A 21,893-nucleotide genomic window follows, 5' to 3' on the forward strand; every position below is an offset into this window, starting at 1 on the left:
ATCAGTATGTCTGGCCCCCCACAGAAGGGTACCAAAAAGTGGTATGGTACGGCTTGGTAATTTGGGGACCTGTCCCGATTTCAGTCAATGGAAACGCCACAAAATGCGTGCCGTACTGAGATGAACCGAACTGAACCGCTTGGTGGAAACGGGGCTTTAGATACCTGTAAAAGGACAAACATCAATGACAGGTTCAATTTTGCGGCCTCCTGTGATTTATAGGCTGCATGGGTCACTCACAGGGAGATAGAAAGACAGACAGACAGACACACACTCCCACACATACGCACACACAAACACACACACGCACACCCTTTCTATCTACTTGTCTCCTCCTCTCCCTCCCCTCTCCTCTTTGTCCCTCCCTGCTTGTAAGGACTTGCCAAGAAATCATTGGCTCAACAGAGAAAGGGCAAATCCTCTTCAGCCAATTTAAATTCTCCTGAGCACATGCTGCCGACTATTCCAAACTAATTAATAGACATGTCATGAATAAAAACACTTTGATTATGAAAAGAGGTTGCCCTCTGCCTCCTTTTAGGCTTGTCATTAGTATGAGGACACATGTGGTGAATAGCTGGAGTGTTGCTACCAGCAGCCTGAGACAGCCACAGATGCCCTCTTTTGATTAAAATTTAGCTGCATGTTTTATTCAGGGACGACTGCATGGACCTGGTGCCACACTCTCTGATTAGTTCTACCTGTACCAACAGGAGAGCCGAGGCCAGCGGGACCAACAGGGCAAGGCCTATTGAAAGGGCAGGACACATAGACATGTGACCCTGGAGCCCTCTCTAACACGAGTGCACTCCATCAACCACCCCCTCCCTGCTCTTTCTGTCAAAGTGATGCACAGTGCAGAATGACAGTTCTATAGCACCACTTAAACCTGAATAAATTCACATTTATTTATGTGGGTACCATGCAATATGAGAATGTAGAAAGACATTGTGTAGTACTCATAGGACCAGCAAGGTACATCAGTTCTTCTTCAAAGGCAGACATACAGACTTTGTCCATCAGCAGCAAAATATTCTAGTGTCCTTATTTTGTTTTTATCCTTTTATGCATACAATTTGACATTTTTTCCTTTGCTGTAGCAACAGCTTGATAGGATATGCACTCAAAAGTAATCCGCCAAGTATGGTTTGTTAAAAAAAAGTAAAAAAGTAAATACAAATAAATCATAATTGTTTTTTAGCACAATTATAAAGGCATCCAGCACTTTGAATGGCTTATAAACAACTTATAGACTATTAGGGCTGAAAGTTATAATTAAACTTCAATGAAGAAAAGCTGCACTGGTTTATATGTCACAGTCATTTTTTCCCCGGCAGTTCACCCAGAGGAATAAAAGTTTAAAGGCTCTGTGAGGACTTTATAAGTGATCTTGCAATAGTCTCACTTTTATAAATGTTCCTGCTCATAATCCATGATATAAAATGAGGTTATCAGTGCAAAAAATGGTCATTTCTAAATGCTTCTTCTCAGTAGCCCTGCTTAAAGACTTCCATTACATTTAATAATGCACACTTTCTATGCAGCTGTGTAGCTCTTTTTAGCACTATTGGTTTTCGCCGTCCTCCTGGCTAACAGAACAGTAGCTGAGCTCAGCCTGGTACACCTCCACTATATTAACAAATGGGACATACGTAAATAAAATATCACTCTGCTCTCTATACTGGTAGATTGATCATGAGTGTACAGGACGCAGCCTACTTTCTAGGTAACAAATATTCGCTCACTTTAAAAATAGTGCTCTGCCGACTTTTGTGACACGGTTGCCCACTGACATCAGACTGATTATCTGCACCTGTATTGTTAGCTCACAGGTAGTTGCTCAAAATCAGAGTATTTTGATGATATTTTAACTCCATTTGACACAAAGTAAAAGTACTTTTGATCTGTCAGCTGAACTGTCTGGGAGTTTGTTTAGAGTGAAATGTTCGATTCAAAAGCGCAGTAGTTTTATTATTTTTCATCACAGCAGCAGCAGGAAGCATAAATGCACTACCACAGATCGACTACGATGTGTTGAAACGGAAAAAGAAAAAGGTTAATTTCAGACCTTAATTGCATTGCAATTCCCACGTTAACACTGACAGCCCTAAAAAAGGTGATAAATGTGAATTTCATACACCAGATATTAATGTAATTCATCGTTTTTATAGCTTAAAAGCAATTGTTTCCTGATATTTTTGTTAAACTGTTACCAAGAATTCAAAAGTGCATTGGATCGTTTTATTATGGTCAATTTTAAAGATGTCTAAGATATCCATTAGAGTGTGATCTGTTGTTGGTTACAACAAAAACAAATAAATGATTTACTGACATTTTTACAGTCAGTATATTTAATTATGATTATGATAATTGATGATAAATAACTTGTAAATGGAATTACAAATGCTCACAAAGAATGTTAAAACGCAAAGTAAAACATTTCAGTTGTGCTTATTGTTCTGTAATGTGATCAAGGAAAACATGGTACATCCATGTGTTAATTGTTTCTAAGGATTTTCCAAAAGCTTGTGTAATTTTCATAATTAGGATTTCATATTACTTCAGCTTGAATGCTTTAAAATATATTTAAATTAAAAAAACATTTTATAATGATGTAACAGATTGAATTAAGGAAAAGGATAGGAAGAACGACACTTTCCTGAGGGGGTTGTCAGATCATAGATGACTTTGCTCGGTCACAAACAGATAACATGTATGTAGGAGGTGTTCGTGTTACACCCGACTGCTTTATTGATCATGTTGTAGTAGTGCAACATCTCAGACATGATCATGGTCTCTAAACAGTGTCTCTGGGAAGAGGTTCAGGCTGTCAACATGTGGTCCTCAGCCCAGCTGACTCGTCCCAAAGGGGAGCTGGACCCCCTGCAGGAGCCATCTGTATCCTCGACAAGGCTATCCATCATCCTCACTGCTGCGTTCAATTTAGGGTTCTTTTCCAGACAGCTTCAGGCAGCAGAGAACAGCTTTACATGTGCGTGTGGGTATAATGAGAGCCCTTGAAACCTACCTAGTGGCTCTCTGAGCCAGCTTCAAGGGCTGATGGGAATTGATGAGTCAATCCCTGGGGCTGATCTCACGCCCATCCTTGAGGGTTGTTTCGTATGTTGGTTTCTTTTTGAAATATCTCTTTGTGAAGACAGGAACTCTTAATTAAAAGAAGAAGAAGTAATCTTTGTGTTCAGAAACATACAGCTGAAGCGTGTACACCATTGATTTCTCAGGGAGCATTATCAGGTCCTTAAAAGCTTCAAACAAAAGAGGAAATATCCTGCTCATTCTTTGTTTAGTATTTTTTATTTGTTTTATAACATGTAAAGTCTCCTGTAAGATAGCTTTCATGCAGAGGTCCCAAAATCTTTTGTTATCCAAATCACACACATACTTGATCTGTATGTACAAATGTAAGGCACTATCAGAGATTCCTGCTTTAATCAACTAACTGATTATTTATATTTTTCTCTGCAGCCTTCAACTCTTCACATGAAACAACAACACAGGTCTTAACATCCATTAGTGCTCTTGACTATTTTGATCAGAATACAACTACCCACAATGTACTCTCAGAACGCATTTATTCCACAAATGGCTGATTTTCTTGTTGCTGCAGGTTTCATGGGAAGTTTACATCTTACTTCAGCAGGTCTGTTGACTCACAGCTCACATTTGTTTCCATCCTTGGGGCAAAGTTGTAGGGGGAGGAGGATTAAATGCAGTTGGGTTCACTCATGCTTGAGGGCTTGCCTGCTGCAACAACAGGAAAGTGCTTCTAATTAATTTCCACAAGCCAAACTTTTCAAGAAACCCCCAGTCACAGTGTTTCTTCTTTTACCTCAGGCAATCATTTCTACTATTGCTTGGGAAAAATACAATTAAGTCAAACAGCTGATCCTTGTCTTTGATGCACTTTAGACAAAAAAATCTTTCCCTGAGCTTCGAAGAACTCAACTTGTGAAGGGTTGATATTGTGCTTTTGAAGTTCTCACGAAATCAAAATAGATATTAAGGTACTCTTTAATTACATGTCCCTCTGACTCAACAATAAAAACAAATTTGTTTTATATCCTGAAAAACATTTAAAAAGATGATGATAGCTTATCCTGCAACCTGGACAGGTACTGATTTCACATCCATTTAAGTACTGTCATCATTCTTTGTTTGTGTCTCAAATTTTACATCCCTCCCCAAGACTAGAAATGCTATTAGTTACTGTCTGTTATTCATGACCTAGCTAGTATGTTAGGATCCCATGCTTGCTATCCCATGGCATTTCTATCCTTACTTTGCATGACTCGTCACTGTGTTTTTGTTTGACAGTAAAAGGGGATTGGCTGGGTTTAATAATTAGGTAATTAAACATTTTTATCACCACCTGCTAATGCAGTCATTTTTAAACTTAAAAATGACACAAACCTTATGATATTGTTACTGAAAACAAGTACTTTCCCGATTTTTTATTTCATAAATATGTCTACAAACATGCATTGCAACCACAGACTGCACGAAAAAGGACAGCAAAACAGCTCCCCAGTGAAGTCAAAACTTTCAGAGCTCCCCCCTGTGACTACCTGCACTCAAGGGTTTAAATTATTATATTATTCAAATTATAAATTCTGCCTCCAAGGTTGAATCGTAAAATTAAATAAACTTAGATAACCTTTTCATGCATGGTTTCTGTAATTCAAGCTCTATAGTCCAAGTGTTTATTTTCAGAGAATTTTAGTTTTCATTTGTTATTTAATAATACACAATACCATGATTGACTGCTCCTACAGTGCGGTGTGCATGGGATTAGAACAGTAGAGGAACGGTGAGAAAATCTTAGAAATACTAAGACAAGAATCATCTGACTTTTCATAAACACGAATGTATGCTTCAAATCGACACAATAAAAAGTTATGTCGTGGTCTGTACTGGTCTGAGGGATTTTTGCCGTTTACTCGATAAGTTAAATGTGTATTTTAATTTGCAAAAGGGGTGGGACCTTGTTGCTTAAGTTTCAAAAGCTGAAAAGCTTTCAGCTTAAAGCTTTTTTTCTACAGTCAATGATTGCAACTAAATAATCTCACCACAGACACATAACAACTTAGAAAAGCAGCAGACTGAGTACCTTCATCATGAAACTGGCCCGCATTTTGGCAAACACTGCTCTAACCTAAATACCAATGAGTATGTGCAAGTCTCTTCCTAACAGCTTTACAGTTTTCATCTACATTTGTGGAATCAAATAGTGCTCTCATGGCTGTTTCATAACAACTGATGATGTGTTTGTACTAATGGCATTTAGAGTCACCGCATTACTGTATCCTGGTGCAAGCCCATATTAGACACAGTGTTGCTTTGCCTGGATTCAGAGTCTGTCAGCGATGCAGTCATGTGTCCAGCAGGTTGAGTAAGTACAATCCATTTGGTGTCAGTTAATTCAATCAGCTTCAGCTGACTGCTGCACACCTCTTGGCAGGGGGTTGAAATGTCATAGCCTACTGCCCTGGCCAGATGAGGCTGTGTTACACACCAACTTGGCGGCTCAAGACACGATAGTTGCAGATTATCATATGTAAGCTTGGGGAGGGAGCCTAGTAGGCATACCCACATTTTTGTGTTGTCATATTGAGACTACATCTCTACATTACAAATCTAATTTTTCACGCTGGCGTGCTGAGCTCTCACGCAGTTTCTCAATAATCGCATGGGCTGCTTGGCGACAAATCTAAATCCCTCCCCTACAGGTTCTCTATGTCGCATGTGACTTGTTGTGATGTTTTCTGAACCGCATACAAAAAGTGAGAGCGGTGAGCAACCCCAAGAGTACTGTGCGCTGAGGGAATTACCAGGCAGACATAATACCTAATCTTTTTTTCTATACGCAGGATCAGCCTGTCCATGTAGAGTATTAGTGCAACCACAGGTGAGCTTCCTCTCAGTAAACTTATTTCTTAAGGTGTTAGATTCTGGGAATAAGTCGAGCATGGCACCTTGAGCAAAATCTTTAAGCATGCAGGTAAAAAGCATCAGCTTACTCTGCACGAATTCTTCAATTTATTCGTCTTGATAACTTGTGAAGGAAACTGTGGCTAAGTAAATATAACCCCAAAATTCCCTGCATTACCATCATATCTGCATCATATCTGGTAATAAACCGGAACTGCAATCCATAAGGGTGGGAAAATTAATCATATAAAGCCAGGGTTGATTCCACATCCAGTCACCAGCGCTGTGAATCATGCAGCACATCTGTGCCTTTTTCTGCCTTTAAAGCAAGGTAAGCAACTTTCTAAAAAAAAAATGCAAAAGTAAGCTAGATTTTGAAAGTATCCCAAAAATTATCCTTCACGCCTCTTTCCAAATCCAGTCAGCCAAAACACATCAGCACACTGCCTGACTGGTGGAGGACAAATCCACGAGAGAGTTTGAGAGGGTATTGCTGCATTACTAACCATATCTAACCAACTTCTGTGCTACTATCACATTAGCTTTCACTATGTGTGTGTGTAACCTAGAGCCAGACCCCAGCCACTCAGGGTCTTGCAAATCGCTGCAGGGGAGACCATCCACTCATGTCATGCTGGCTGAATTCAATGTTTGGATTATTAGACTACTTTCACACTGCAGGCTGAAGTTAGACTTATTGGTTGGATCCGATTTTGTGGATTGGCTGTTTACATTACTTTTAAATGTGGCCTGTAATCAGATTCCAGTGTGAACTGGTCCTGCATTTGCAAAAGCATGTCAACAAAACATGCAGCACAGTGCTTACTGAAGTCATCACGGCGGCCGCTGTAAGCATAGTTTATGGTTTCAAGATATATCACAGATCCAGGGACAACAAGGCATATAGTATGGTCGACCACTGCCACTGTGTTAGCTTGAGTCCTTAGCTTCCACAAACCTGGCTTTAGGGTGTTACCTTTTTGTTTACACTGCAGCCACATCCGGCCATCTTTTTGGATATGCTTTCAAACACATTGGTTACAATTTGATCCCCAATTCCACACAGAAGTGTCACCAGAATCACTTTTAAGATGTAATATCTCATCTACCTTCCAGTGACAACTTCTGCTACAGTTGTCCTCCATGTCTGCTTTCACTGAGTGCAAGTGACTCCTGCAACTGTGCAGAACTGTGACAAGTTTCACAAGTCATGTCAAGGTTGCATACCTACTGACCTGGCCGTTTAAACTGAGATCTGACCTGTATCTGATTTGAAAAGGTTAGACTCCATTTGACTTGTGAAGTTCAGACTTTAATAAAAACAAAAAAAAAAAGTATCATTGTCACATGTGTGCAAAAAATTAGATTTGGGTCACATAAGCCTGCGGTGTGAATGCAGTCTTTAATTCAGCAACAGCCGCTTCGCCCACTTCATATCCTTCTCTTCTTTACAGAACGGCTTATTTATTGTTTGCTGTTGTTAAATGCAATTTCAACAAATATAACAAGAACAGCCAATGCTTATGCTTGTGCTAATGGGGATCCTAAGAAAGAAAGAAAGAAAGAAAGAAAGAAAGACAGAAAGAAAGAAATGTACTAAAATAGATTGCCTGCTGTGTCTTAAGGTAAACATTTGGTCAGGTTACTAAGAGGGATGAAAATCCACAAATAAATAAGTTGGTGACAAAGTAAATGAGACACATTATTTGTGTACAAAACAGTAGCCTTTATCTGAATGACCAGAAAGTTAGAGTTTGTACTGCTGCAGTAGTAGATACAGTAGGCTATGGTTTACTGTGTTGTGCTTTGATTTCAGTTGGATTTCTGTCACTTCATTTAGTTCACCAGATTTTGTGAGTTGATGTTTTTGTTTCTATTCTTAGACTGACAAGTCTCCAGAGGGACCCGTGCTTTTATTCTGATCATACAAGAATATAACCTGATTTTTCCAGTAATGATCTGCGTCTTCTCCATCTGCCAGACTGGCAGCACGACTCCCTGTAGACAAACAGCCAGACAGCGCGCTGGAAATTAAAGAGAACATCTCATCTATACAGAAGGCTTTACTTTAAAGGCATAAATCATACTTTGAGAGCGCACGTAAATGCACAACACAAAGTAACAATATTGGGGTTTTTTTTGCAGCTCATGGGCCTTTTTTAAAAGCTGAAAGACAACCCAAAGTTGTCAGCGTCCTTTTTAAAAATAACTTTCTCCTTTCAGACTTTTCCTTTTGATATCAGCTTGCAGTTTCCTGCATCAGCTGAATGAATTCATTGAAGAACAATACAGCCTTTCCACTGAGTTTATACAAGATGTTTGCTCTCGCACTTAAACCCTGTGGGTGTATGTGTGTCTCGTTCATTGAGTGTGTGTGAGCACTTGAGCATGTGGCCGAAGGACTGTCACTAATAACAGAAATTACATTTGTGTAGATAAACATATGGAGATTGCAGTCTTTGAAATTGACTGCCGGCTGTGAAATTAAAGACAGAACTCACTGAGGTGAGAGCTCTGGTTGTTCGGAGGCGGGGCTTTCTTACTGCACTGTAAGAGCGTATACTGCAATTCAATTAGTGCCCTTGATCATCTTCTTAAGCAAGTCCGGTGTGGTGTGACTTTGCGATCTTGGCGGTGAGACACGGGCTCAATCTGAGGAGAGATGTTTGATTTATTTGTTCATTAGGAACTCTCTCTGCAGACTCAGACCTCTCATCAATCCCCGTTCACACTCAACAAGCACAATCAACCGGCGGTCCGTTTCATAGCCGAGGGGAAATGCGAGAAAAAATTGCCATGCATCATGAGCGTTGATAAGGCTGTCCCCCGCCAAAATTTTTCAACTAACCCGTGGCGTGGTAATCCCATCCCAAAGTGGATTAAAAATTAAATAGTTTGGCGTGTGTGAGGAAGGAGAGCAGGCTAGTGAAATGCCAGGAGGATTAAGTGGGAGCGGATATAGTGTGGCTGCAGTAGCATGCTATCCTGGAGTTGCTGTTTCTCAATAATAGAAATGTCAGGAAGGGGAAAGAGGAAGCAAGAGGAGGGGTGAGGGGAATGTCCTAACTGCAAAATCACAGATAGTGGAGAATTCATCATTACTACTTCCCCCTCACATCTGCTTTCAAACGGCATTGCTGCTGAGAAAGGTGTGAAGCTTGAATTCCACTTTAATGCAAGAAATTTCAAAAGAAAATCGCTTGAAAATTTTAGATGAGTCTTCTTTTTGCATTGTGTCTCTATGATACACACACAAGCAAAATATAATACTTCATAGCAGTCTATTATAAGTTAATTTTATTGAGTGAAACAAACACTAAAACAACATTGCCTTAAGGAGGAAGTGTTGTTCATATCCGTTTCCACGCTTTATTCTGAAATGTTTTATCTCTCCCTGAGCAATCACTTTGTCAGCATCAGTAATGCTTATAAATTCCTACTGTGGAGGAGATTAGTCTGCGAGAAGTGCTGCTGCCTGCAGTAATTAAAATTCTGCTGGATGGCCAGCGCTGCTCCTGCCATCATCTCCTCCAAACATCCTCCCTTTTTCTGCCCGTCTCACTAGCTAACTCTTTGTCCTTTTGTCCCTCTCAATAGTTTTAATCAATTACAGTACATTTCAGGCCCGATAACAGCATCCCTCTGCTCTTAAGAGGATGATATGCAGGGGAGAACAAAGGGCCTCTTTGAGAAAATCAAACCCAAGATTGCCAGTGACAGTCATCTCCTCCTGTGGCTTTATATCTTATCAGAGATCAGGGCGATGCCAGTGTTATCTGGAAATGAAAAAGTATCTGAATTCTGTCGGTTTTGTTGCTTTCAAAGCAAAAAGAGGTGATAGAGACTCACTGATGCTTGATAAAGGTCATGTAAGATGTTTTTACATTCTCATCCTGACAAGTTCAGACACACAGAGTATGCTAAGTCATGCCGTTAAAGCCACTGGAAATGTGGCTTGAAATAGTAGAAGTGCACATGATGATAAGGTTGATATCAAAGTTGTGAGTTCAATAAAGCACATGAATAAAACTGTGGCGATAAATGTTCATAGCAATTAAAAAGCCAGTTCAAATAACAGCTCGTTTTGCTGTTTAAACCATTTCTCAAGACTGTTGTGGCATGACAGATCATGTTTTAATTGCCTTGCTCCTAAACAGCAACTGCCCATGTCACAATCAGTGTTGTGAAACTTTATATGTTCAAGTTGGTAAAGTCAGAATTTAGGAGAAACAGAGTCCCTGCCATGTGAAGTTATTTCTTTGTTGGCCACCAAATGGTAGCTAGTGTCTGCTTTCATTATCACAGTTAGCAGTGATCATGTTTGCAAGGTTAGCTGAGGTGCAAGTCTAAATAACGGCTGTGTAACATCACAATACAGAACACCAACCACAATCAATCAAAGCCCATAAACAGCTCCTCCAGCTTGAAATAGAAAACTATAGTCAACACTCAACACCACGCAATACGTAAGTGCAAAAAACAGCAGTTCCTCAAATATCCACTTGGGGCTGGCTCAAAAAGGCCAATGATACTGTGTGAGTTCCCTTGTTAAAGCCAAGCGGCAACCTCCAGTCTAAAAATATGAGTCCAATGCCGAAGTGCTAAAAACTGCAGTCTATCGAGGATCTGCTTGAGGCTGGCTCCGGAAGTACCGGAAGTCACATACACATGAATGGGAAAAAGCCGATCTTAACAGCAGAAATAAACATGTTTACAGCCTGGTACAAAAGACGAGTGTAGTCTGGATAGCTCATTTCTCGATCGGCATACACTGTGAGGGGGGTGAATTTTTTTCTAATGTGGCAATTTCGAAGATATTGAGATTACGAGTCTTCCAATGAGAGGCACAGCTGACTGCGGGAACTGTAGCTGTTGGTGAGGAGGCTCAAACTCCGCCTCTTTACATCACACGGGCTCGACAGCAGCTATATGGCTGCTGCCGACGATTGGCCACAAACAGCTCTTCAGAAACAGATGGGTGACGTCACAGATCCTACGTCCATATTATATACAGTCTATGGTTAAAGCCCATTTTCACAGCAACATTTTAAATCTTCAATCTGGTTCAAAAACCATTATTGATAATGTAGCCTATTTATTTTTTGTACACACTGTACAGATGGTGATTTTTATATTCACAACACATCCGTTAAGATAATATAAAGGGTTAGAGTTGTACGAAAAATTGCAAAAAATAGGGGGACAACAGAGTTGAATGAGAGGTTTGTGCACTACAGCTGTTTGCTAGGAAGCTAAAAGCCTGCATTCAGCTCCACCTTGTTGCTTGTGTCTAGGTTGACTGAAAGTTAAGATGAGTCAGTATTTCCATTACTGCGACCACTGTCTTTGACCTTCAAAATGTATTTTCAGAAACCAATAGGTGATGTCACAGACACAACAGAGAGTGATTTTTGGACTTGTGTTTTTTCTTCTACAGCAGCAGCCCAGATCTGGAGTTTGAAGAGCTCAAACTAAGATGTCAATGAATGTTGTGAAAAAGATTAAAAAACAATGTAGTGGGACAGCGGTTTAGCACTGCGGTGAAAGCGTGCTCCCTACATACTAAGACTGTAGACCTTGTTGCAGTGGTTCCGAGTTCAACCTTTGGCCACAGCCCTTTGCTGTATGTCATCCCCAACTATCTACTACTCACATTTCCTGTTTCTCTTCAGCTGTCCCATCCGATAAAAGCAAACTTGCCCGAAAATAAAAGGATCCTGGTATACAACATGTTGGTTCATGCATTGATGCTGTCAATAATTACCAAATCTAAACCTTATTTCAAGTTAAAATTCCTCTTCTGATTGGGTCATGAGACCTTCTTTCGAGATCTGTGCCTGCCTGAATCTGGCTGTCTTGCTCAATAAACATGTATTTTATGACACCACAGCCCACAGCCTGACAATTGCACTCAATCATAAATGGAATGATATACCATTGTGCGCCTCTCTGCAGCATCAGCAGTATGCAAAGTAAAGGTACAAATCTTGTTGCCACGGTGTGACAAACTACTTAATAATTCATTATTTCACTACCATGGACGTGGCATTTGGAATTCACTGCACTGAAATAATAGAGACACCTGCATGATGTATCGTGTGGCTGGTCTCCATCAATCTGTCATCATTATGGTCATCTCAGAGAGGAGTGTGTCTCCACCTGATAAAAGGCTGTTAACTTGACGTTTCACATGCATACTGGACATTTGAGAAGAAGTGAGACCTTGATCTTTGACTGTATTTTTTTTACTCTCAACAGTGAATTACCTCAGGTCTGTTAAAAACAAAAATTTCTCTGCTGTTTCTTACCTCTCATATATTTAACCAGTCTGTTATCTCTCTTGTGTGGTTCCATTCTTGTCAGTCACACTACATCCCCAAAGTAATGCTTTTTGTTACTGATGTGATCTCAGCTGGTTTGTCAAAGTAAAACGGACATAAAAATACTGTATAGCAAACACTTTCTTATCTACATCTGTTTAGAAGGCAATGCTGCCAACTCAGTAGAGCTCAGCAATCTGCACTCTGAGACATCTTTGACAGTAATCTACCCTGTTTGTACACTGTGCAACCAACCAAACTTTTTTCGCCTGGTCTAAATTTGTGCCATCATTCCTTGCTCTACATTTACAAAATGTCAGCTGTTCATCTGCTGTATCACCTTATCGAGCTACCCTTTGTCTCTGAGTAATACCTAAGCTGTGATTGGTCGATGAGCCAATGGGTCTCAATTTTTTGTTCCCTGCTGAGTCATGAGTGAAATCTTGGGAGTTTTAATCAACAACCTTGCTTGCTCAGTCATCATTCTAGTTTTGTTTACGGCCTCAGTGACCTTTTCTGGGCCATAAAACTCAGTGTGTGCCAATCTCTGTGACGTCGCAGGGTCATCTCTTCATCAGTTATCTCTTTGCCATAACAGCGACATGACCTCAGCCATCAGACTGAGAGAGATCCATGGTTTTATCTGTAAATGTAGCTATTCCTCTGCACATGCTGAAATAAAGTCCAAGCTGATAAGAGGAGCACTTTGCAGGAAAGTTGGCAGGTCAGGACTGCTGTTGGTGCCCACCGTGCAGCATGGAAAAGAGCAGAAATTACCCAGCCTGTCTGCCCATTTGTGTAAAGTGAAGTCATAATAACATAGTATTTGGGAAATGTATTGCTGTGTGCACACTGAACAACTTATTCGTCAAAATACCAGCACTCTAGAAAAATCCTGTAACCTTCAAAACAATGCTTTAAGCTTGCATTAAAAATAATTGAAGGCAACAAGGAATCATCCAGAGCATTCACTCTCTGGATGAACCTTCTCACTAGTACTTGATTGCCACTCTAGCTCTGTGCGACACGTTCCCTCATCCACACAACTCGATCCAGGGAGTCTGCCATCAGCACTATTGACGCTAAGCTTGATGGATACGGCCTGGCAGAGAGAATCGACCGGAGAAACTACAGTGAAGTGGAGTGAGTGGCTGGTTGTCTGGCTAATAAAAGTGCAACAGAAAATCTTTAAGATGCCTCAAATATTCCAAAGAGCAGCTTTACAGGAGGTCTAATTAATCCCAAGGGGATAAAAACACATTTTTAATAAGGGAAGATTATCTTTACAGAAAATATCTCAGATTTGTTCATGTTTATTTATCCTTCATAAACTTAGAAGGTTATTAATTTATAAATATTGGAACTTAATAGACTATAAGCTCTTTGAATCATACATTTCATGTCTGTAAACACTCAAGGACCACAATTTTTTTTATATCTCATTTATATTCACCATCCTCCCGGTCAATGTGGGACATTTGCATGCAAACTTTAATTTTCTTTCTTTAAAAAAAACAAACAAAAACATCTACCTCACAATGTTGCCTCAGGGGCAGAAGAATGTGTGTATGTACTTCAGTTTTGCGCCCAGAATATTAAAACAAGGGTGATAAGGTCTGATGCACTCAGGCACCAAGTCAGCCCAAATCTTTGATTTAGTTTTACTTTGATTGTTTCCCCAGGAGGAGAGATGTAACCATGATGATATGCTCCTACAAAATAAGAGAACAACTCTTTCAGACTCAGTTGAGAACAGAATTAGCATAAATTCTTTTTGAAGAGCTGTATATAAAAGGTTGCTGTCCTTTTAACCTTGTGGTTGGCACAGCTCGCAGCTCTGACACTCTGATGTGTCGGACCGCTTACTTATTCACCTCCCCAAAGGGATAATGCAGACAGGTAGCTGGAGCTGTGTGAGAGCACTGGCTGATGACAGCCGATGCTGTAACAAGCTTTAAACAGTAGCTCTCTCCTTGTTAAATCAGAGTCTGCTTGTGCCACTAATGCCTCAGGCTGTTTTACACTTAACTGCTAAGTCACTTGTCAAATAACATATAACACTAAGCACTCAATTTTCCAATCATAGTGAAATTAATTGAAAAGTAAAAATAAAATACTCTTAAATGTTCCCTTATCTTCAGCACAGTTAAATAACTACAGGCAGTGTGATGATGGAAATGGTGGTTGCAATTATCCGTCTATTTAATTTATTCCAGCCAAACAGTATCAGGTGACCACAGTGAGAAAGCTCTCTTCACAGGAGGCTGAGCTAATCAAACATTTAACAATGAGACAATGTGGATCACATAGTATCTGTTTCCAGTAATGCTGCATGGAGTGTTTTTCCCTGTGCTGGTAGATCTGCCAAGATTTAAAGGATTAGCCCGGGGTTGTATTTTCCATGGTGCTATAGACCGCTTAACCTTGCACTACTGTGACCACCGTTTGCCTCTCAGATTAACCGAGAAATGTACACATTCACCACATTTTCTGCACTTTGTGCTCAACATCCTGATGGATGCCTGAATGCACAGTACTGATAACCATGGCGTTAAATGAAAAATATGTCAAGTCTGTAATATAGTATTATCATGGATTACCTTATCAAAAAACTCCTTGTTACAGAACCTGAGTTAGATGTTTGTTTGTTTTACTGAAAGAATCACAATAGAGCTCCCAAAGAGACTTAAAGCAGTATGCAGAATCCAATGTTACAATGGTGATCTTCAATCACACATTCAAAGACAGAGACATAGTACCCAGCTGTGTTAAATACTTTATTCTGGGGCACTGGTGGCCTTGCGGTCTAAGCGGCCCACATACAGAGGCTACAGTCCTCGTCGCAGAGGTCGCCGGTTCAACTCCCGGCCACGACCATGTCCTGCATGTCTTGCCCCCCTCTGCTCCCAACATTTCCTGTCTCTCTTCAGCTTTCCTATCATAATGACACAAAAGCCCAAAGATATATATATAAAAAACAACTTTAATCTGATTGGTCAAAACCCCATAACAACTTCCCAACCAGGGGCATCCTAATTGCACATATCATGCAAACACAATCCGTGGAAAGAAGTCACACATATTTCAGCTCTGCCTGTTGACGCTGTGTCAAAGATGGTAGTTTCTGTTAGCATATGTTAACAACATGGATGGTATATTTTACAGTTCATTTTTGTTTATGTTGACACAGAACCTAATCAGGTCCTGTCATTTTGTGCATCAGTTCAAAATGCTACCATTTCGACTTTACCCCTAATGAAAATGTAAAGTTTTAAGTTATTTCATCTTGCAAGTAGGCTGATAAAAATACCGTTGCCATATTGAGCTACCAATCATTGGTCGTTATGCAAGACCTGATACAAAGAGGAGGGGTTTCTCACACTCAAGAGGTGTCAGAAAGATTATTTCATTACAAAATAAGTGCATTTGATATCAAACTTTTCATCTCTATCTTCAGCATGTTCATGTTAATTTTCTAAGTACGGCTGCTCACTTTTCACTGATTCACTGTGATCACTGAAGGAAAGCAATTGCAGTGGCAGTGCTTCAATCCCCCCGACAACTCAATCTATAAGCAAGGCAGAGGATTTAGACATAAAATATCTGATTACAAGAAAATCCAACTTGATCTGTTTATGGATTTATAAAACTTCAGAGGCCAGTATGGAAACTTATGATTTGGTTGCCCTTTTAAATCCTAAGGTCAGGGGAGTATGGCCAGGGACATGCAGTACACTCAGAGAATATACTTGCATGCACCATTCACAAGATTACTGTGTGGAGAAAAGATGAGATGAACAAAAAATGTCAGTGTGGGGATGACTGAAAAACAGAGTGTCTGTAAGTTCAGCTACACAGAATGAGGCATGCTGAACATCCCGACTGGCTTTCCTAAATCTTTAATTTCCTTGTTTAAGGAAAGAAACATAGACATTTTCGTTTTTTTATTTGATCTTGACAAAGCATGTTAATGCATATCTGGGTAAAATATACAGGATTTAAACATGCCTAAGTTAGCAACAGTGGTGGACAAAGTACACGTCTTCATGACTTAAGTCAAAGTATAGATACTCCAGGAAAAATATTACTCCAATACAAGTGAAAGTTGCTCTGTCAAATTATTACTTTAGTTAAAGTAATGGAGTACTTGCTTTTAAAAATACTGAAGTATTCAAAGTACTTTTAAAAAATTTTCAAAACATTGTATTTTCACAATACATAAATTCAGTCAAGAATACATAGGAGTACATTTAGTTACATTATGTTTATTTAGAAAACATTTCTGGAAATCTCTAAAAACTATACCATGGAATAAAAACAGCAACTAAGTTACTCCAAGCACAGACAACTTAGTTTGAAATGTTCATCTGGAATCAAACAAACGTTATAGCTCAACACGCTTTCTCAGGTTGGACAGTGAATGTTTGTATGTTTGGGCAGAGTGGGAAACAGGGAGAACATTTCAAACGATACGTATCATTCTTCATTTCAAAAACCTCTAACACGGGCTGAAGATATGACCATGGGTGCTCAAGTGGAGAATTATAGCCATCATTACCACCTCTACATGAACTGTCTGATCTGAGTGAAATTAGCTCTGTGTTTGCTCCACGTTCAACCGTGGAGACGCACGATATACAGGTATGACTAAACCACTGAGACAAACAGAACCACATACACATTTTACTGTCTTAGGGATCAGATTTCAGAAAAGAGAAAGAAATTCATGAGCTGACTTCGAAGCAAAAGTAGTGAGTAACTAGAGCAATGATAGAAATGTAGTGGAGTACAAAGTACAATAATTGTCTTCTGAATGTAGTGGAGTAAGAGTAATAGGTATCCCCAAAAATAAAAATAAATACTCAAGTAAAGTACAGATACTCAAAACATTTACTTAAGTACTGTACTCAAGTAAATCTACTCTGTTACTGTCCACCACTGGTTAGCAAGAATGCTAATTTACACCAAAATGCTAATTTGCAGATATCACTGTATTGACCTGAATATAGGACACATTTTTTTTTTACCCTTGAAATATATTTTGTTTTCTTTTAAGGGTTTAGTAATCAAATGCTAGTATTTTTTCACATCAGTTGACATGCCACTAAAGACTGAGGCCAGCCCTCGCTCATGGCAACAGTGGCAGTGGTATGAAAGATGGAGAGACAGTGAGTGTAGAGACATGGTTAAAGTGGGTTCAGTTATTCAACGGCTGAGGTGGAGTTATGATACTGACTCTAAGATAATGGTTAATAACGCAGTAGAGACATTGAATAACTTTCAAACAGCCAAGAAACATTGTGTTACAGAGTGCAATGTCCCAATATGGCAAGCACATATTTACTGCTTTGAACTGTGTGTGTGTGTGTATGAAACTGAGAAACAGAAACAAAGGTTGGGTTGCCTTCTAATCAGGGTTGTGTCACATCCAGGCCGATACAGCAATAGTTTCATATGTGCTTGAAGTCTTGTTTGAGAAAAAGGAATTGTCAATTAGAAAAAGTTGCAGCTTCTCAGTATCATATATAATGGCCTTAAATAAAACTTACTGAAAGTGCATGCCGCCTAAAAAACTGTTACTGCACTTATTTTCACTCCAGGAGGCACTCTCAAACAATTACCACAGCTGAGTTGAACGATGCTAATTGAATATAAAATTGAGTCATAAATATAACTTGCATTGAACATAAGTATCTTTGTTCTACTTTGCATACATCATATATGATAATGCTGTTCCAGTAGAAACTGTAAAAATCAGTGCTTCAAAACTAGTAATTAGATTGCTTTTGGACTGCAGTTTATTTCAGCAGAAAACCATCATGTTACATTTCCAGCCTTTTTTGACACTGTGTCCTTTATCCACTTCTCTACCTTATACTTCTATACATAGAGACTTTGTGCTGCAACTCAGCAGTGATGAAGAATGACATTTGTGATAAATGCACTGACCATAAACTGTCAAATCATAGCAGAACCTGCCCCCTGGCCGCTCCTTTGGTTACGCTCTGCACCCCTTCCCTCCTGTCTTGTTGGCGTAACTCGCCTTCAGCGCCGTACATGGCTGCCATGTTGGACACACTTGGTCAGAGTTCACTTTGACAGGAGGGAAAGTGAATCACATAGTGGCCAAAGGCATCAGCAGCCAGTGTTAGTCACCATTAAACATGTCTTCACCTCTCTCCCTCCGGAACCCCTTTTGAACTTGAAATCCTTGCCTCTATGTGCTCTGACATACAGCAACTGAAAAATTTACAAGACGAAATGTTTTGCAGACACAGAACAACAAAAGGAAGGAGAGAAAAGGAGAAGGGGTAAAGCGATAACACACATAAAAGAGGCAGCAGAAAAGTCTATGGCACTGGTTTACCTACATCTGCTGGCACACTTTTATATGCTTCATATCTTATTCATTCGCCCAGTTATCTCCCGCTGACAAGTTGTCACTCTCCCCTCGTCTTTTGTCCTTTTCAAAAAATACAGTGAATTATTCACCCGCTTCATGCATGATACTGCTCCTGTCAGTCCACATCACTTTGAAAGCAGATAAGAGAGAACTTTTTGGGTCATGTTTGTGAAACCTGCCAGAGGATACTGATCAGCTCCTGATAAAGTTTTCATTATAATAAGGGACATGAAGCTGAACCAAAAATTTAACTTCCTGCTGCAGTCTGACATTCCCTGTTAAAACTCAAATATGAACAAACCTGTGTGAAAAGTAGGATTCAAAACACATCCATAATGTTGTCTTATTGCAATGCACGTCAAGGGATGTTGTTGCCAAGTTAAATCTTGAGTTTCTTCGTATTGCCAGAGAATAACTGCTGATGAATCCTGTGAATGATTCACCATGGTGACACTGCAGGGTAGCATGAAACAGCAGAAAGCAAGCAAACTATATAAAAAAGGTTCAATATAGCAACATCTTGAGCAGCTAGCATCACAAACAGTGAAGCTGTCACAGTAAAATCCATCTGACTCACTTGCTCCTGGTGGACAGATTCACTAAGGAACCAAAACAAACTTGAACTTTGTAGTGTGGAGATCATGCAGTTCAGCTAACATAATAAGATAACATGGCAACAGAGGTGGAACAAGTGCACAGATTCTTTACCTGAGTAGAAATACAGAGTTGTGGAAAGCAACACTTTTTCAGAGGAAGATCTAGCTAGATTTTCATTTTTTATTGCAGGATTAAATTTACATCGGTCATAATAATACATTCTCAAGGTGAGAACATGTACCTCAAAACTTTGTACAAGATTAACGTGTTTGTATTTTGTTACTTTCCATCTCTGCAGTGCAACAGACTGTTTTTTGAGGAAAATCGGTTTTAGATTTTGCAGATGACACGCCGGTTTTCACAGCAAAAAATAAAAAACATGCATGATCACGGTGCAGGAGTTTGAAGTAGAACTCATTTTATTTTTCCAGCATGCCAAAACTAAGAGCTGCAATAGTACACACATTTTTTTCCTCAAGTTGAAATACAGATAAACTGTTGCCAAACTAGAAATGTCATTTCTGCATTCCTATTGCAGTTAACTTTCAATCTGGTCTGTTCTGTTTTTAGAAGGGCTGTTAAAGTTAACACAATAATAACATGTTGACGGGAATTCCTTTCAACTACATTGTTTTAAAGTGTGATGAACGCATACATACACTGTTGTATGACCTGCAGCCTGCCTCAGAAAATCTGAAGCTGTGCAGCAGTAATATCGTGGCTGGCAGGCAGAAACCTACCTACTTGGGCAGAAATGGATAGAGAAACAGGTCTTTTAAAGGCTTTTTAGATGGTTCTCTTCACAAGACCAAAGTTATTAGTATTTACTGTTGATTTGATTTGAGTTACTACAAGAGTACGATGAGTATCAAATATCACTTGAAGCCAAGCAAGGCAAGAGGTCCAAGAGTTTCCATTGTAAACAATCCAGCATGACCTTTATTTTCCCCATGTAAGGCTGGACACAATTACACTGTGTGAGTTTATCCGCTTTGAGTTTGAAGGATCTAGGGAAGGATCTTTGAGTAATGGCAAATTTAACTTACCAAAGTAGGCTACTTGTTTTACATTATGTCTGTTGTTGCGATGCGTTAGGTCCACCGTTTTGAGCTACAAAAAAAAAAGATGTTTAGTTACCCTCTACAAGTGTAAAGTTGGACATTAGTTGACGAAGTAATGTTACATTCTGGTCAACATGCCGGTCTGTTGGAGTTGAGTTGCTATGTTGCTCTCTCAGCATATATATTGAGCATGCAGTACATTTGAGGTTATTCTGCTGAATATTCTGTGCTGTATTTGTCAGTGTTTTGGATTGTTGCAATAATAAAATACATACATTTCCACAAAGCTGGCATATTATTTAACTCCTGTGTTGACAAGATAACGAGAAGCTAAAAAGTATGTTTTTAAAGTACATTTAGACGAGACGAAAATTTGTGATTAATTTGCAGTTAAGAGTGAGTTAACTATGGGCAATCAAATCGCCCTATTCTTCCTTTATGTTGTTTTGGTCATAATAATATGCTAAAGGTACTTGAAACCCAGTATAATGGCAAAGTACTTGTACTCAGCTATTTGGTACCTTTCTAATGAGATAAAACATATATGAGACAATGAGACCCATGTGTCATACATTTTGCAGGTGACATGCTTCTTTTCTCTGCTGAAGGCAACATAACACACATGATCACGCTGCATGAGTCCACGGTTGTTTATTCTGTAGACTTTTGAGCATGCTAAAAATGAAGAACTGCTCATCTATCTAACCGCGTAGCTATGGAGTAAACAAACAGCTGCAGATGTGAGTGCGGGCTTTGATGTATGTGTCTAACATGCACAAGGGTTAGTGCTGGCGTGGGCGTTTTGACCACCTGCTGTCTTTAAAGACCTTGAAGAGAAGCACTTGATTCCCAATTGGGTTCAAAGTGGAACGCGGAGGAGAGAAAACAATGAGAGTCCCCCTTATTGTTAGAGGAGGACTTCAGGTATGTGTCACAGCTAACGCACTAATTAATGCTTATTATAGGGCAGTTGCAGTTCACTCCGGATAGCACTTCAGAGATACAGCAAGTCTACATAAAAAGACACAAAAACTGCCAGTATACGTACAGTGGTGCTGGTTTTATAATAAGCAGGGGTTAGCATAGGGGTGCAAACCTAGCTCCTGTACTCCAGATGTTGAGTTGTATTTTGGCAGAACATTGAATCACAAATTGTTCCTAAATGTGTTGCCAGCAAAATGAGAATGTGTGTTATGAATTACTTAAATTCCTGATGAGTAGATTGATAGGGTAAGGTGAAATTGGCAGAACTAGCAGGACTTTGATTGGATGAGAGAGTATAGAAGAGCCATTTGCTCTTTACTTACAATATAGGAATATTTTTTGAGATGTTGGTGAAATCTGTCATGATTCCTCAGAGCTGATGCTGAGACTACTGAAACTATCTTGCAGATTTTTATGAAGTAGATTTATAGGTTTCAGATTGTATTTTCTAGCCTTGCAGGCAATGCAAAGTGTGTTTCACAGAAAACAGTTGATACATATGCTGGATATGATGCAGAAGACAATCGGTGGTGTATGCTCCTTGGTGCTCTTCTGGTAAACAATGTTATGCAATGATTC

At 39.5% G+C, this 21,893-nt stretch overlaps 1 protein-coding gene and 1 long non-coding RNA gene across 3 annotated transcripts in view; one reads left to right on the forward strand and one right to left on the reverse strand.

Moving 5' to 3' along the window:
• Positions 1-21,893, forward strand: part of LOC117813365 (seizure protein 6 homolog) — a 140,398-nt gene that overhangs the window by 22,776 nt on the left and 95,729 nt on the right. The window lies entirely within an intron of this gene.
• The window catches only part of LOC117813367, a 115,676-nt gene continuing 97,099 nt past the window's right edge, over positions 3,317-21,893 (reverse strand). The window contains exon 4 of the long non-coding RNA XR_004631403.1: positions 3,317-3,765. This is a non-coding gene — a long non-coding RNA (uncharacterized LOC117813367). The remainder of the gene's footprint in view (positions 3,766-21,893) is intronic.

Source organism: Notolabrus celidotus, chromosome 5 (genome assembly GCF_009762535.1).
Source record: "Notolabrus celidotus isolate fNotCel1 chromosome 5, fNotCel1.pri, whole genome shotgun sequence".
NCBI classification, from domain to species: Eukaryota; Metazoa; Chordata; class Actinopteri; order Labriformes; family Labridae; genus Notolabrus; species Notolabrus celidotus.